Raw genomic sequence first — 13,629 nt, forward strand, 5'->3', positions numbered from 1 at the left:
ATCTACAGCTGAGTGACACAAATAAGCTACCTTTTTGTTAATAGTGAATGCATTTTTAAGGTTTAACTCCTCAGTTTAGTGTCACTTTAAATGCACAATCAGCCATTGACCTGGAATAAGCATGCAAAAGAAAGTCAGAGTAAAGCTAGAATACCTGATCTGCATACTTGTTGCATACTCAAAGTATTGACGCTGTTGGATCAGCATGAGATTTAGCTTTTAAAGAGCATCATCCAGCCACTCCTCCCCTCTTCCCTCTGCACAAAAATAAACATGAGTTTATAGAGCAGTATATGAACAACAGTGACAGCAGAGGTTGGCCATATTGAGCTTGAACATCCACCTTTATTCATGGCAGTATCATTGGTGATGTTTAGGAGTTTAGCATAGAGCTGATTCTCTGGCAAATTTGGGCTGGTTTATGACCGAGCTACACTCAGAGATATATAAAATAAAAAAGTGATTATGACTCTTAGCTGATACAATTTGATTATTTTTTACTTTTTTGTAATAAAATTATGTGAACGACAAGATAACATAATTATCAACTTTTTACATGCTCAGTAGACAGCTTCATTTGCATTTAACAGAAGCTCCATGCACAAAGAAGGTGTCAGTATTGGTCTAGACCCCTGCAGATAAATTAGTGTTTCCCTCCTAGGTTTATGGTCTGTAAATATTCACATCCGAGCTGTAAATTGTTTCGGACAAGAAATGTCAGAATTTGAAGATTACATGTGATCTCACATAGCTGACACTGCATGACAAAAATAATCTGCGTTATAATAGGTAACACAAATCACTATAATACAACTGTTATAGACCTTTTGCAGAACGGCACACTTAAACTAACAAGAATGCTGTAATCAAGTATAATTGTATGTCAAAATATTTAAATATTATTTCCTAAAAGTAGTTAATGGGTTTTATTACATATTATAGTTGCTAGAAAAGCAGGACCAGGTCGATTGTGTTGTCATTTCCAATGCACTGCTTTTGTGTCATTTGAATAGAATGTAGTATACTAGTATTATAATGGGAAATAAAGGAAAAAAGCAGCATATTACAAACCTGCTGAACATACCGGTATCGGTATTCGGTATCGGCGAGTACCGAAAAATAAAAAACCGCTACTTGTACTCGATACCGAAAAACCGGTATTGGTGCATACCTAGTTTAGATTGTTTTGCGTATATAAATACATTTTTATCAAAGAAGAATGGGGGAGAGTAAAATATACTTCCCACAAAATTTAGAGCTAGCGTGAGAAAATACAGCTATCCTACAACAGTTCTAAGTCCCTGTTCACACCTGCGCATACTAGGAGCATGCTTCGCTTTGCGCATGGTTTTTGCAGCATTTGCAGTGTGTCACCCATTCACTTCAAAGGGCTGCCGCACACACAGCAAGATGTTGATGCAGCATTTTTAGCTGCGAGCGCCCACGTTATTTCTGTTGCGTTTAGCACGCGTCCACGCACATGAAAAGCATATTTCCTGGCCACGTTTGGGGTTCCATTAACAACTAATGTGACCAGGGACTCACACAGTCTCTTCTGTCATAAAAAGCCTACCAATCAGCATTTCTGTTTTAATTCCTTTACTTCCACTTTAAAGTAGTAAAAGAGTCACTTTATGGTTGAAATGCAGGCAGATATTTAACAAAAAAAATGTGCGACATGAGTTCCAGGTTTTTCCCCTCTGTGTTTGTGCATGTTTTAACCTGCGCAAACATGGAGGAGGAACGTGCATCTTCCCTGCCACGTTTGGGTTAACTAGTAACATGGCAGTTTTGTGAACGTGCATCAAAGCACACTTTTTTTTGTGCGTTTAACGCAGTGTTTCCGCAACACCTAGGTGTGAATGGGGCCTTATTGCTAAAAAAAATTTGCACTGACATACATATCTACAAATAGCCTTCTGCAATCTACCTGTGAAAGGTAGAGACAGAAATCTGAAACAAACAGGCATCTACTATTTTTGCACAGTGCTGTTGAGTGAACAGTTTTGAACATGGTTAAAAGGAGAAGAGAGCAGAGTGATGCATTTATTCATCAGTGTAATGCTTTCCCTTCATTGTTCAGTCTCAAGCTGGGGGCAGGTTTGTGTGCAGCTGTAAAACCTAACTACAAAAGACAAAAGTGAGGTTGCTGACCTGGGTATTTTACATTTACAAGTTTTATGTGTGTATTTAGCTGCTTGTCTGGAGTTAAGCTTTAAAGCAGAACTGCAGGAATTATTTTCATTAACCCTTGCATGGGGCTACCCCTGCACTACAAGGGTTAACTGCTCGTTTGTGTCTAGGTAAAGAAAAAGCAAAGATATACTCACCCAAACTGCCAAGCCAGCTACTTCATAGACCGGTCCCTGGAATGCCTCTCCCTCTCCTCTGCAGCGGTCTAAGGTCCAGTAAATCATCATGTCTATACACTCTGCATAGATGTGAGGACTCTGAGGAACATTCCAAATCTTTATTATTTTACAAACTATACACAAACGAGCACGTAACCCTTGCCGTGTGGGGGTAGCCCCACGCAAGGATTAATTTAAAAATTCCTGGAGTTCTTCTTTCAGCATGTGGACAGTAAACAGGAAGGTGTCTTGGTCTTATTGAATTCCATGTACGTCATACATTTTTCAATTACAAGCAGACACCGGAAAGCACTTAATGGTAATCCTATTACTATGTGCGATTTACCTTTCTTATTGATAACCTAAGAAATATGCCTTAATGTTACGTAATTGAAGCTAAATATATGTTTAGTAAATATGTTATTGCTTCCAATTACCTAGAGTGTCTGCAAAAAGTAATTTAGCCTTATTGCATTGTCTAAATATACCTACATACTTCCCAACTGTGGCTTATTTGCACAAGACCCTTTGTCTATATTTTCTCTTATAGTGTATCTCTGTTTGTACTATATAAATGTTCAATATCTTGCGTCAAAATGTGTATTTTAGCTAGTAAATAAGCTATCACTTCTAACTTACTCTAGGATAGGTATTATTATTCTATGGATAAATAATCTGTTGGTTGTTGTGATACTTTTATTTTGCGTTTGCGTATGGATTGCATATGGTTATTTGACCTTGGTTTGTTGATTTGTTGGTTGTACTATATAAGCCTAATATACTGCACTCCTGATGCAAGCACTCATTTTGACCACTTTGCTTGCTGGGAAGATTATGAGGCTAATTTAGAAATCTTCTGCCCAGCTTATAGCTGGGTGGATGCATTTGCACTGCACTACCGCAACTAGATGACGCTGGGTAGCATAGGAATTTCCTACAGTATGCTCCTCGGCTCCATCTAGTGGTGGTAGTCCTGTGCATACGGCCTTCACCCAAAGTAAACACAAAAGATTTTTAAATCAGCCCATATGGGTCTTGCAGATCTTCCTCCCAGACTTTTCAGATATTAAATATAGCAAGTACCTGCCATTAGGGCCAGTCTGATGCTTATACAGGAGAGGTGCCCATCTTTGGCGCTACGGGTAGGTAGGCACATTTGGAGCTGTTCTGGAAAAAGTGACAAGCTAGTACACTGTCAGGGGTAGTTAAAATTGTTACTTACGCAAAAACAGTTCCTGCAACCATTAAACACCCCAGTCTGTGTTATAGATTGTCACAACCCCTATCTCTGCCATTTTTTGTAGACAGCTGAGTAAATGTGGACAAAAGTAAACATGAAATAAAAATGGAATTCACATGCTAAGTAACATCCTTGCATTATCAACTGCATATAGATATGGAACATAGACTTTTTTCTTTTGTGACAGCTGTCCTTTACCAACAGGCATTTTTCATCCTCTCATTTGGCAGGATTGTAAGAGGCCAAGCAGTTTTCTTGTTGTTTCCTCTTTAAGATTTGTTCCCTAGCTCAGAAGCAGAAGTGTGGGCGGTGTGACCGCCGCTGACCAAACTGAATTGTACAACTTGTGCTATGATAAACAGTTATTCCTACAGCAGCTCTTAATTATTTGGTATAATAAACAAAGCTTCAGCTCTAGACTTCCATGTTGGGTGCTAGCAGAGGAGGCAGACAATCACAGACAACTAACATGCATGCTAGAAATAAAGGGAAATCTGCTCTGATATCAAAAACACTCAGAGAGCTAGTTATAAAGCTTCAAAAGAATTGTATTGTTATATCCTTTTTGATTCGCTCAAAGGTGTTGTATTTAGTATTATAGAGGACAAAGCTGATTCTTTTGGCCGTAAAGTAAACATGTCACAAACCTTGGCAATGCAGACTGATCATACAAGTATAAACTTACTATATAAGCAGTGTAAAAATTGCACGTCAAAGTGAACATACAGTATATGCATATCTTTAAAAGTCAAGTTTAGTTCTAGCACTGCTTGCCTCTTCAACATCCCGGTTAGTGTTTTAATTTGATAGGCAATCTCACTGGTCAAATAAGAGACTTGGTAGGTAGAAAGAGGTGGTACATTTCTACAAAAAGGATGTGCCTGTATCTCTGTACCTAATGATCCTTCTGACATGCAACTTCCACTAAAGATACCTCCTCCTTAAGAAGTTTTTTTCCTATGCTCTAGTATCTTTGGAAGTTTGTAACTGGATTTCTCCTACATTTCTTTCAAGGCTATAGTTTTGCAACTGTTATGTATATGTGAAAGTAATGTAAATAATCTCATCAATCTGCGATAAAGTTATCAGATTGCCAACATAGATGCTCATGGGTGCAGACATATTTGATGATTACATATGAAGACTTGCATAAGTTTCATACTTACTGTAGATTGTGCAGTCACTTAGTTCCATTGCTCCCTTATATCTGTGAAAGTCAATGGGTGGCTATAGGCAGCACAAAAATTGTAGGCCATGCTCCCAAGTTCAAGCATCACCTAAGGTTATCAGGCCATTTGTGTACTTCTAGTGGAGATTTTGAGAGCTTCTGTTCAGTAGATGTTTCTACATTCTAAAAAAATCTCTGTGTGAGCAGGCCCAATCACTTTGTTATGGGTCAGAAGGATGGAGCAAATTTCGGCGGTCACTGTTTGCTTAAGATTTTAATGGTTCCCCATGTTCATGTGACTAGTTTAAATTTGACAGGCAGACATCTCCCTTCCCATCATTTCCACAGGGATATCTGCCCACGTATGGCACACATGGTCCAGGTCTGGTGACTGAAAACAATAGACCAAAGCTGGCTATACACTGAGCTAATTTAAGCTGATTCTTGACGAACTGGCCAAAATTGCGAAGTGGGTGACCCTGTCTGCCAGCTCCTGGCCAACATTCTTAGATTTTTCAATTGGTCTGGTGGAAAATTGTCATCCAATCAGATGCAGGCATTGTTTGGCCAACTGTCAAAATACAATAGCCGCTGCAGGAGATTCCTCCATCCATGCTGTTTAGTGTGGATAGAGGAGTCTGTTAAATTTTTTTCTGTTCAGTCTGAAAGCTAAACAAAAAAGATCCAATAGTGTTTACACTACTAAACTGTCAGTGGTCATTAAATTAGTAGTAAAGCCTTGACATTTTTAACGAAAACACATTCTATACCTGAATGTACTACAGGGTAATCAACTAATCCTTGGCAAAATGTACAGAAAGCAAAATGAGGGACAGTCCCTCCAAATAAGGGACATTTGGGAGGTATGCTGGACATATAGACCACAGTACTTCATTAACACTCTTCTATGGTTGGGAGACAAATAAAGGTTTTTGTGTTTTTTGGTTTTTTTGAGTAAAGTATCACACTGCAAATATTTTATTAATGGTCTTTTTTTTCTTTTACTGTTTTATATACGTTTACTGATACATAGGATTTCGTTTGTCTGACTATGAGTGGCTAGTACTAAGTTCATTGACATTTGGAACTTGGAATATTAGCGGTACAGCATGGTGACTAAAGAACAGCAAACTATATTCTGTACTGTGTTGTAACTGCTAAACAGGGCAATGGCCTAGAAAGCATGTGCTTCATTTGGTGAGAAATAATGTACGTTTGAGCAGATAGCAGCAGCAGCAGCATCTTGATGTATTACATGCTTAGCTCTAGTTTTAATAAAGCATGAATTTACTGAAATGTGTTCTGTTAATGGATTGCAAGAAGGAGACTGAAACAATCCTACTTAAAAGAAGCTAAAAGCACAAGTATTGCTCTTATGAATGAGAAGGTCATATCGATGTCAAGCTTTACATCTGCCACTGAATTAACAGGATCGGTTTGGGAGCTCAGACAGTATGTGGTTTGATGGATGAGGAATTCATTTAAGGGAACATCTTGGATACATTAGCAGGTCATATTAGAAAGGGAAACCAGCTTTTGTTTCTAAAGCAGGATGTCAACAGCTCACCGGAAAAAGATTAGGTCTGTCTTTTTTTTTATTATCATTCCCAAACATTTGCACAATTCAGATGGAATTTAATAAGCAGTGGGCCGAGACCACAACATTTATTGTAGGTCTGTATGGGCTAGAAACAGGGAGATTAATGTCTAGAGATGAGCGGAAGGCTGGACCACCAGGAAATACAACGGTAAAAAAAAAGGAATAAATCAGGCTGGGATCTGAACATTGTTCCTGACATTTCTTTAGCTGTGCTGAAATGCAGAATGGTATTTCCAGGGTGAATGAGTATTTGTCTCGGAGGATTGTATTGCTGGCTGCTATTATACACAGAGTATACAGCTGATTACAGATGTTTTACTATCCTGGCATTCAATGGAGTGAAATAGATCATATTTGGCTTCATTCACTGGCAGAGCAGTCCATTTCTTTCAATTCAAACACTTTTTTCTTTGTGGGATTTTTCTTTTTTTACTTTTAAAGTAATATTAAAGTACAAAAGTTTTTTAAGCTATCTGAAATGCTGATTACAATGGATGCTGCTTTTTGATGTTTAAAAGTGTTAACTTCCTGCAGAACCAACCGGTCCCCTGAGCACTGGCCCTGATATCCTGTTTTAGGGTGGCTCCTTTCCCATGCAGGGTCCTATGGAGCCACTCTGGTGTGTGCTAGCAAGCTACCCCCCCTCCCCTCTGCTTCCCTCTCTTCCCTTCTCCAAGATAGTAGATGGACAGCTGATGAAGAGTGCTCTGTCCCTCGTGATCTTGTACTCAATAGGAAGTTCATGGAAGCCGAACTGAGAGAGTTGGAGCTGTTCAGAAATACAATCATAATAAGTGCATGTGCAAAGATTTAAAGGTTTACTCACTAAGCTGCCGGAGGCTCTGCATAGCTGTCATTTACGAGGCGTTCGGCTGGCCATTTGCCCCGCTGCGGCTGTCACTTCCGCTCAGTCAAGCCGAAGCATATGCCTTCGGCTCGGCTGAGCCGCTTGGCCACCTTCGGCAGCTGTACGGGCTATAGTGAATAGCCCTTACAGCAGCCCTTCGGTTCTAATGAACAGAAGGGCTCCCGCAATTGAAGCTTGCCGAAGCTACGGCTGATCCTTCGGCTAGCTTTGTGAATAGACCCCTTAAAGAAATCCTTTGCAGGACAATATATATTTGCTTGATCTGAATTCATAACTGATAAACATTTTGAGTGTTTATTACTACTTGAAAGAAAACTGATCATTTTAACAGTAGCTATATGATACATTCAAAGTTTTGTTTATATCTACAGACTTACAGGCAAGCTTTATTTTGTTTAATAGATTAAAAGAAATCTATATGTTGAAATATGGGAATTCTCATTGCTGACATAATACTGAAAATGCTAGTTGTCTGTTTCTTGAGCTGATACTTTGGCTTTATTATATTGAGTTGTTGACCCAAAACAAATAGGCAGCCAGTGAGGTCACAATTTTGGATCTGAATACTTGTCCTAGCTTGAACGTTTTAAAGCTTTTGAATCAACATGGCAGCCATGCAACATGCATCTTTAGAAGGATATATACAATTGAAGTTTATTATGTGTGTCTCTCATGGAAGGTTTGTTTAAAAAAGTCCCTATTAGACCAACTGGAACAAAGTCACTGATCAACAGTAGTTTGATATAATGTATAATCCATTGCCTAAATACATTGTGCTGGAAGGCATCCCTCTTTCTCAACTCAAAAGGTTAAGAGGTGTTATAAGGTTACTAGGAGTGGGATAGAACTTATGAAAATTCAATATAGATTCCATATATTTTTTAAGATTAGGGGAATGTATGCAGGTTCACAAACAGCACAGAGACTGTTGTCTTAGATGTGACGTACCTTGTTTTTCTGTTGTTGCTGTTTTATAGGTGTGTTATTGGATATCCTCTTTACACTGGGTAGTAAAGAGTGAGTGTCATAAAGATGGGCAACACTAACTAGATATATAATGCTGTTGTGTGTTCTTCATCAAAGCTTTGCAAGTCCATTGCTAAGCAGACTTATGCTTTTCCATCGACGCTTTGATTTTTAAATGTAGTATATATTCAGAGTTTAGTATAATAATGTGCACTGGAACTGCATTTACACTGTCCATAATTCAATGACAACAGACAAGGGATGTATAAGTAAAGTGTACAGTTATTGAATTAATGATAAATGTTTAGAAAGTGAAATATAGCAGCACCATTCCATCTCTGTACATATCGTGCAGAGCTGTGAATCAGACCCAACAGCCCTTATCCTGGCATCAGGGCAGTACTGTATCTGGATATTTTAAAGCTAATGGGTAGTAATGTTTTCTTTCCTCGATTCCTGGCTGACACTGTGCTTTCTCATATATGGGCATTGTATTGGATCCTCATATATACACCAGCAGTATGTATGCTTATCCATATATACACTGCCTAGTAATATATTTACACTTCTGTACTGCATGAGCTAAATAATACAGACAGTGCAAAGAAACACTTTTAGAAAAAGAAAGTAAAGCTAGCCAAGACAAATATAAGAACTAGTTATATAAAGAAACCCATGCTCATCCAGATGATTCTGTAAACTGAAGGAAGTATACTAATTTATACCTTGAGTATAAAGATCTGAAGTGTATGTTTACTTTCACCTTTACTATTCATGAGAAATGCTAGCAGTTGTTTTGATTTTGATCTTCTGTGCCTTAAAAAAATGCCGTGGCAAGAGATATTGCAATACATGCATGTACATGTACCTAGCAGTCAAAATCTGTGCTGTGTGCTAGGACATTTTATATAGTAAATAGGGTAGTGAACATGCTTTCTGCCAGTAAAAGGTCTTTCCACAATCTCATACATACCGTATAATAGCAGTTACTTTCAGATATGAAAACAATAATAATAATAATGTGGGTTTGCCTATATGTTGTTCAGTTCTGTGTAAATTACATGTCTATTTGACTATATTATAGAATAACTGGTGCACAAGCTGAACTAGCTAATAAACACTTAATAGGATCCCCCCCTGTGGACTGGTTTGCTTTACCATCTACCTACAGGCTACAAACCTGTAATGCTGCCTGAGGTTGGGAGGCTTCCTGAAAGCATCTAGTTTAACCATTGTATAGAAAAACTCCCTCACCCTGGGGTGACAATCCATTATCTACGTGTGGAACTGAACACAGCACAATGCTGTAGTATTATTGTAAACCTGAGATGCAGAGCCCTAATTACCCTCAGAGTTATAGATCACTGCTAGGAATAAGGAACTGGTTTTGTTGTTTTTTTTATAACAGTCATGCACTAGTCATGTTCTTCTTCACTGATTTTGCAATTTTGTAACCAAATATAAATAGAAGCTTACTTCTTTTCTTTCGTTTCTAGTGGTGCAATGGGACTGATTCATTACAACTGGAACCGAAAGTACAAAAGAGTTGATGCCAATAGCAGCCAATCATGTTTCACCTTTAATAAGATGCAAACATTAAACAAAAGTCCTGATTGGTTACAATGGGCCACAACTTTTCTGTTGTGCTGGTTTTCTTTTCTCCAGTTTTACAAATTGGCCTCTATATGTCTAAAATGTTTTAAATAATGCTCATGAACTCTTTTGCTGTCTGACTGTATTTAAATCCATCACACAAAATATCAGCACATCTGTTGAACGCAGGAAAGCATATTAAAAAGTAATTTTACCGCGTATTATTGTATGTAAACCCCAACAATGAATTTTTCCTGTTTGCTCCCTAAATATACCACTGACAATGTTTTGTTATATGTGTTTGATAAGTGCAAAAAATACTTGTTCATTCTGACAGAAATCTTGTGAGCTGACAACCTACTGTAAATTCTGCTTCTGTTTTCAGTAAGTGTTGTTCCCAGCTCTCGCTGTAAACTACTGAACAACTTCCATGTTTTAGAGAAGAGCAGAGGGAGGCACTCTGCAGTCCTAAAACAATTCCTGTCCTAGGGGGGCAACGCTGCTCATGTATAGGAACAGTACAGTGATTGAATGTTGTCACTCTAGGATAGGAAATGCATTACTGGCAGGATCACCTGGTGAAAATAAAAGGATAAACACCTGAATGGAAACTGAAATAAAAAACGAATGCACCCACCACATCTAAGGACTAGTAGGCTGCAATATATAACATTTTTCTTCTTGGGTATAGGTAAACTTTAATATACCTCACACCTCTGCATACATTCCCCTAATCTTAAAAAATGTCAATACTTAAATGAGAACTATGAGGTGAGTGATTTTCACTCATCCTCATAGTTCTAGCCGACCTGTGACAATGAAACTGTCACAGGTCGGCTCAGTAGATCGGGAAGTGAGTGAGCACATACCGTCGCTCGCTCACTTATCGATCCTGTCACTGCAGAGAGCCGTGACAGGGGAGGGACTGGATTCCCCCCTCCCCTGTCCGATCCTCCAGCGCTGATAGGCGGAACGGACGGAGGAGGTGGCGGGTACAGCTGGCTCTGCCTCTAGATAGGCAGAGCCAGCTGTCACTCACCCAGCTGGGTGGATCCAGACATAATTGTCGGGAACCATTTCAGCTGCGGCGTCTCAGTATACCGCGAGCTGTAGACTGCGGTATACTGAGCTTTGGGTGATGGGAGGACGCTAGTTTGTGTCCTCCAGTTACCCTTAGGAGAACTATGGGGGAAAGCCCTAACCCCATAGTTCTCCTTTAAGGAGTATCTATGGTCAAAAAATCAAAATAAATATGTAGTTCTGTATTGAATTTTCATAAGTTCTATCCCACTCCTAATAATCTTTAAACATACCTCTCAACTGTTTCAGATGAGAAAGAGGGATGCCTTCCAGCACAATGTATTTAGGCAATGGACACCCCTACCGCGCCTTCAGTCATGCAGACCATTACATGATATCTATGGTCAAAAACTAAACATAAATCTGTATTTCTGTATTAAGTTTCTATCGCACTCCTAATAACCATATCCATCTAGAAGTTTGTACGATGGCGATATGATGTACTTCCAATGCTGATGTTATAATAGGATAGGATATGCTGTGACTTTAGAACTCCTTTATGCATTTACAGCTTTGGTCCTCCTTTACAGTATCTCCCACTATGGTAAAAAATATTCACAAATTGACCCACATTAGTGTAAGGGAAACAACACACAAGCAAGGTTGCTGGAAGAGCATGACATCTAGAAGTGTTTAGAACATGGCTTATAAACAGAAGCTGAATATCTGGGACATTCTGCTGGACACATGCCAGAGAAAAGTGTTGAACCCTCAGGCCCTTGCAAAAATCTTAAGGCTAGTAGGCAACCCTGCAGCCCCTTTTTATATCACCTACCTAAGTTTATTTCTAAATGCCTTCTATACAGGTTAGGTAGATGGATTGGGACTTAAACATTGGCAGTTTGCATGAACAATAGAATCAACGGAGCCAAATTAAATCTAATATATTTAGGAGGCAACACGAATTGCACAAACCTATAGGCCAGGCATTTTTGGTGTTGACACAAGCAACACTGTTTATAAAACTCTTCTATGTAGCAGCAAATGCAAACCTTTGTAATAATAATATAGCTTTTATGCTTTTGGATCTGGATGCTTGTGAAGTCTTTGTATTATGGTTAGAAATAGGTCCAAGTTAGAAGACTCTGGGTGGTATGTTTTGAATTTTTTGGCAGAGTTTAGGTAGATATTTTTCTTTGTGCACATAACAAATATCTTGTGTTTCATATATATTAATATTTTGGCATGTGTTTTATTGAGTCAATGTTTTACATTTCAGAATGTATTTTATGGAGCCATTTGTGAGGGTTTTTTTGATACATGGAGCTTTAATTTTAGAAGTTTCATATTACAAAGTATTGTGAGCTACGCCAAAATGTAACTCATATTTTCAAAGTGAAAGACAAACAACAGACTGGCAAAAGGACACATGCAGCTCTTTGTATTGTGATCTATGTGGCATTTCAAGAACACAGAGTCTAACTTCATGCTTATTTTAAAAGGCATGCTGCTGATCTAGCGATTGGAAGAATCTGAATTCCTTTCAGAATCCTACACGTCGCTCCCCCTTTGTCATGCTTTCCCAGAACTGAAATGCAATAGAGTATAAACCAGGTGCTTAGTGGGTACAGGCTCCAACTGCAAATATTGCAACTTTTCTTGTTTCACATAGAAAAGGTAATCAGATATGAAGCAGAATATTTAGGGCTTGTTCACACCATGCCTGGACCAGATACGAACCAGAACAGTTTTTGTCCGCACCTGAAATGCATCAAAATGTATTCCTATGGTATTGCTGGGCTCTGTTCACAGCAGTGCAGTCCATTCCGGTGCAGGGAGAAAAAATGCGACATGCACTCTTTAAACTGGTTTACGTACTAGACATAGCACTTATCTCCAACCATGAGTAGTTTGTGAGAAAACAAAATAGGCCATGGTCAAGGGAAGACAGACTGTCCTTTAGTGTAAAGAAATGCTGTCACTTTAAGAAATACAAAAACTGCTGTTAGGTATGGAGTACAGGCACTGAATGGTGCCCGCATATACAAGCTGCAGCTTTCAGTCCCCCTGCTGTGCCTCAATCGCAGGTCATTCTGACAGGCAAAGTTTTGGCACTTCCTGATATTAATCAGTGTTGTAACATTTATATCTTAGACCTATGCTGGCCATACAAATGGCAGTTTTTAGTATCAGCCACCTTCATGCAGCTTTCAAGCGCAAAAATATCTTAATGGATCACATCAATATACTACACCCTGTGCCATATAAATATACTGTATTTATTTACATTTTTCATGGTAGGTTGTCTATAGTGTATGTATAGCCAACATGTTGTTATGTTAATTTTGGATACAGTAGAGAAGGTTTAGAACTGTTCTGATGACATTTATCTAAGAGGGGATTTCCCCTCATCTATTAGAGATTTCCATTCTTCCTGCTGTGCCCAGGACAAGAAGTTAAGAGAAACTACCCAATGGCACACAGACCCTTTGTCCCCTCTCAATCCAAAACTTTAAGAAAACGTTCTGGCTATACATACATTTTAATCTGTTTAACCCGTTTATGAAAATAGATGGTGGAAATAGATTGAAACTTGCCATTTATTTAGCCAGTATTAGGCTGGCCACAGACGGCTCAGTTTTTGTTTGCCATGGATTTGAAGAATACAAATGATAATTGCAACAACCATCAGTGGTAAAAAAAAAATATACAAAAAAAAATGTTTGTTTCCTGGTCAAGTTGAGTTCAGTTTTCTTTTAGTATATAAGTCAATTATTCTCTCTGAAGTGTGGGGTAGTACATTGTCACAGTACAACATGTAGG

The 13,629-nt window shown here is 38.6% G+C and overlaps 1 protein-coding gene across 2 annotated transcripts in view; it reads left to right on the forward strand.

The window, feature by feature from the left end:
* FRMD4A (FERM domain containing 4A) overlaps nt 1-13,629 on the forward strand; it is a 246,056-nt gene that overhangs the window by 190,904 nt on the left and 41,523 nt on the right. The window lies entirely within an intron of this gene.

This window comes from Nanorana parkeri, unplaced genomic scaffold (assembly GCF_000935625.1).
Source record: "Nanorana parkeri isolate BGI_ZX_2015 unplaced genomic scaffold, ASM93562v1 scaffold128, whole genome shotgun sequence".
NCBI lineage: Eukaryota > Metazoa > Chordata > Amphibia > Anura > Dicroglossidae > Nanorana > Nanorana parkeri.